Genomic DNA, 5502 nt, shown 5'->3' on the forward strand with positions numbered 1-5502 from the left:
ACACATTAGACAAGGGGTTAATATCCAGACTATATAAGGAACTTAACAGCAAAATAATAATAGTAATAATAATAATAATAATAATAACAACAACAACAACAACCCAATTGAAAAATGGCCAAACTCATGAAAAAACATTTCTCCAAAGAAGACATACAAATGGCCAAAAACCACATGAAATTTAATGCAAATTAAAACCACAAGATTTCATCTCACCCCAGTTATAATGGCTGCTATGAACAAGACAGAAAATAAATGCTGGAAAGAATGCAGAGAAAAGGGAACTCTTTTACACTATTGATGGGAATGTAAATTGGCACAGTCATTGTGGAAAACAGAATGGAGCTTCCTCAGAGAACTAAAACTAGATCTGCCTTATGGCACAGCTATCTCACTGGTGGGTTTATAACCAAAGGAAATGCATTCAATGTACCAAACAGACACCTGCACTCCTATGTTTACTGCAGTGCTATTCACAATAGCCAAGAGATGGAATCAGCCTAAGTGCCCATCGACAGACAAGTAGATTTAAAAAACTGCGGTATAAATACACAATAGAATACTATTCAGCTATTAAAAGAAATAGTATCCTATCATTTGCAGCCACATGGATGGAATGGGAAACCATCATGTTAAGCGAAGTAGGTCAAACACAGAACGGCACATAATCTCACTTATATGTGTAACCTAAAAAAAAGAAGTGGTTCTCATAAAAGTAAAGAGAATAATAATGGTTACCAGAGGCCAGGAGGGGAAAGGGTTGGATGGAGAAGTGGTGGACTAATGGGCACGGAACCATGCTAAATACCCTAAGTGAATCATTGTGCGGTGTATGCATGTATTGAAACAACACACTGTACCCCACAAATATGTACAAGTAAATGTTAAAAATTTTTTTAAAAAAAACATTGTTCTTATGATATACAAGATAATATTAAGTAAAAGTGAAAATATTCATCACCACTACAGAAAGCTTCTGGAAACACTTATGCAAATAAAGAATTCTCTTAAACACAGGGAAAAAAGGAGATGATATAAGCAGCTAACGTGATTTCTGTGAACAAATAACAGTAAAATCCACTCTTAAGTAGAAATGTATACTATGTTGTACTTACTATTTACTCATTCATTCATTTGTTTATGTATAACATTATACTTATATATTTTGCATTAGTATATTAAAACAAAAGTGAATATCAAAAAATGTAAATTTTACGTATCCTTGGTTATGTAAATCAAATCTTACTTTCTGAATGGCAAACCAATTTATTATCATCGAGAAAGATTTGGAGAAACTTCTATTAACTTAAATAAATTTTTTTAAAGGGTCAGCCAAAAAATGAGCATTTAATTAAAATAAACAAAGGCACGCACTTTCTTTAGGCTACTGAAATATCAACTCTTTAATTCTCTATTAAGAAAAAGCAAAACCCCGATTACATGCCTTCAAATCATTTGAGGATGTGAAAACACCGTCTGCATTTCAGCCTAGTTCAAAGACAGCAAAGAAATAATTTCTTCTTCCAACTCAAAGCATGTTTAGGAGAAGGACACCTGATAGAAGTGGTGATGCCAACCTAACCAATGTAAAAATACGAAGTGCTTCTAGCAATATTTGGGTACATGTAATTTGGCAAGAAAGTTTTATAAACCTAAGATTTGAAAAATAGAACCTATAAGCCCCAACAAAAAAAGCTTCATTTGTAATTGAAAAAAAATTTTGTAGAAAAATGTTCTTCCAAAGAGAGACAAAAATGACTTTTATTTCCCAAGAGAACTAATAAATAAATAAGTATGACAAAATTACAGTCACTACAAATTGCATTCAACAATTCCATTGCTTCTTCATTTCACCAGCTGAAAATCAGAATTCTTTCAGATTATAAATATAACTTTTTATAAGTCTGTTATTACTTACTGTGAATGGAGAAAGGGGGCCAATCTTGTGGCCACAGTGTCAAACAGCCTGTCTGATGTGGCAGGGCTGGATGGCTTGGCTGGGAGCCTCAACACCACAGGCCTGCTCTGTGACAGAAAAACACACAAGTTGTCACTAAATCAAAAACACACAATAGAACTACAGTGCATAAAATATGAAAATAAACCTTTATAAAATGGATCATTTTTTCCCTTAGGATGCACATCATTTCTGCCATATACTACATCTCTAAAAAAAGTTCGATTAACAAATCAAAGATAACTTTTACATGACCCCTTCCTAGCAGACCTACTAAGTGCAATTTTTATGTCCACAATATTTCACCTAAGCCTGCATGTCAAGGTACAAAAGAATACAGCCACTTCTCTGCAGGTGAAAAGTGTCAAGGGAGCTTGTTGAAAGAACTGCAGGAAGCTACTTGTTTTAGAAAGATTTAAACATTTATTATTATCAATGTTTCTTGGGACCTTCTTGGGCATATTTCTGAAACAACTTGATGGTCATCAATTTAAAACCAAAAATGTAAACTTGCTATCCATTTATTTATGATATCAGGGACTGTCATAAAAGACCATTTCAACTTGGTTCCTAATTTTCTAGGTGTCCTCAAACAAAACAAAAACAAAAACAAAAATCTTTGTACTCTCATCTGCCTCATTTGTAAAAGGTAGGTTTGAAAGGACAAAAAGACACAAGAAATTGAAAGATCATTTGCAATGAGAGTATGAATCCCACCTCAACAAATGGTAGATGTGTGTGTATGTGCACGTAACATGATTTTTCAAAAAAATTAAAATGCTCAATAGAGGCAGGATCGTCTCACGGTTTATTACAAGCTCTGGCTTCCCAACTACCTAGAGTCCAGATCCCAGCCCTATCAGTTACTAACACTGTCAAGTTACACAATATCTCTAGGCCTCAGTTTCCTCATCTGTAAATTGACATAAAAATTATAATTACTTTGTATAATTGTTGTGAAATTGTAGTGAGTTAAAAATATATGAACTACTTTGAACAGTGCCTGACACATGTTAGCTACTAATAGTATTAGGTTATTATTTAAATGAAGGATTAAAAAGGAGCCTCCATGTTCTTTAAATGGTAAGCTAAGTGACTTTAAAACACAGCAGGTACCAGATAACATGTTATTAACCTTAAAGAATCAAGAGAAAGGAATATTCATCATGGGCATTACTATAAGTATAGTCTAGAAGTCATTCATAATCATGTAATTAATAGTATTTGCTTTTTCTGATATTCACTATAATTTTTACTATAATTTTTACTCTCAGAATTCTTTGTGGGAAATATAACTCTGGATAGCAACCTCTATGGATAACAATTTCATTTATCCTGCAAATATCTTACACAGGGGCAAAACAATATATAGATGAGGGTACTTCAAAGAGTTTGTGGAAAAATATAATTAAAACATAATATGAATCTTTCCATGAACTTTTTGAAGGATATTTATTACAGTACTATTTGGACTGATAAACTAAATGCTCAAGAGTGAGGGATTGGTTAAATCAATTATGATACATCCACTCAAAGAAACAGAAACCACAGCAACCACCAAAAAGAATAAGAAAAGAAAACAATAATAAGTTCCATGATACGCCTATGAAGCGTCTATAAGATACACAAGTGTTCTTCAAAAATTTCATGAGAAGATTTGCATTATCTCCTAACCCTATTTTTCCACAAACTTTTTGAAGTATCCTCATTTTATGTGAAAAAAATGAAAGTTATACAACCAGATACTGGACGAAAATGAAGGCAAAGACCTGTTAAAGATGGAGGCATCTTGCTGTCCAGGACTTAGACGGTCTCAGCAGGATGTGAAAACAGTATGTCAGCCAGACTGTGCGAGGCTCAACTGCAATCCACAGACTCCCTACTGAGTTACCTAGGAGATGCGGAGGTGATGGGAGGGGCTTACAGCGGGCTAAAACATATATAATACCTGCTTGAATCCAATAAAGTTGCTTACTGCGTTCGCTAAGCCCCAGAACTTTGTGTCTGGTTCCTGGTTGCCCACCTCCCTAGGCAGCAGCCCCTCGCTCAAGGCATGTCCTGAGCAACTCACTTCACTGCACTCTCTTGGCCGGGCTGTGTGTGGCCCTGCTCCCTGGAGGGGCTCCTGGCAGAGGCTACGTGTAGTCCTGCCTCCTGAGACCCCCAGGACCAAGAGAAAGGTGCAGGGTACCACTGTGTTATCACTTGTTAAATAAAAAAGAAAAGCTGAATATTATACACTCATTTAAGCATAGGATATCTCTGTAAGGATACATCCCAAATCAGTAGCAGTGCTTATCTCTTGGAGAGTAGTAAATGGGTATCTGGAGGAAAGGGGTTAGAAGGAGACTTGCTTTTTAAATATACTTTAAAAACCCTTCTGTACTTTGTAAATATACTTTTTGTGCCATGTGCATGCCTTCCCTATTACAAACTAGTAAAGTAATTTTCCAAGCTGACCCTGAAATAAAACCTAAAATATAAAACAAAAGAGATCTTGACTCTTTTCATTATTTTAAAAAGATTTGAAATAAGCTGAATAGGAATTTACCCCAGGGTATCTTCATCAATGTCGTTCCAATAATACCCTAAATAACATATCTGTTGCATCTGTAATAACATGGATTAAGTTATCTTAACCCTCACTTTGGCACTGATATAAAAGTGTACAGAGTTTCTTTGAGTGCTTTCTCAATTCTCATTCCAAATTATTTGTTTCAATTGGAATATATGAGAATAAATGCAATTATCAGGTCCACAGATGAGGGTGGAGACTCCTGTGTATCCATTCTGCCCACACCATGAAAATGACTAATGTACATTCACTCACCTGCTATTAGAACAGATACTTGTGAAGTAGGTTGAAGCGTTCTACCCATTTGTGGAAATGCTTGCAAATATTTAGCTGGAGTTGGAATCTATAGTAAGTCTTCCAGTGGATACTCAAGTGGAAATACAGAAAGAGAGACACCGAGAGGGTCCATGCCCTGTATACTAAGTGGGCTGAGAAGTCCTTCCTCTGAGTTCCTCCATGGCGTCTCCCAGATTCTTTCTCCCCACACTGGATTTCTTTACACTTCTGTTCTCCATGGCCAATAGATCTTCCTTTTTCTCTACATAACTGAATAAATCTGGTTTGGGGATGGAACATTTTGGCCATTACATATGTGTGATGCGGCTTCTAAGGTTTATTTTCCTTTTCTGAGATTTACCTAATTGTCTAGGACATATCACATAAAATTATTTAACAAATAGTGAAAAAGAATGATATTTTATCATCCCACTGAGACTTCTCATTTTTATGATGTAATCAGTGCTGCAGGAGGCACCGTGTTAGAAGAGAACGGAACAGCCTGGTTTTAAATTTCGTCTCTGCTGTTTTTCTAACTTGGTCCTGAGGTTGATCCTCAAGTTCTCCTAGAAGCCCCTATTTTTTAACATGTAATTGTGTGTGCATGTACGGCAAGTTTGTCCTTTTAAAATATGTTTGGATCTCTAGATATAAAGTTTAAGATGTTAGAAATGCTATTTACAAAGTGCCTGTG

This window comes from Galeopterus variegatus, unplaced genomic scaffold, assembly GCF_000696425.1.
Source record: "Galeopterus variegatus unplaced genomic scaffold, G_variegatus-3.0.2 Scaffold8664, whole genome shotgun sequence".
Lineage (NCBI taxonomy): Eukaryota > Metazoa > Chordata > Mammalia > Dermoptera > Cynocephalidae > Galeopterus > Galeopterus variegatus.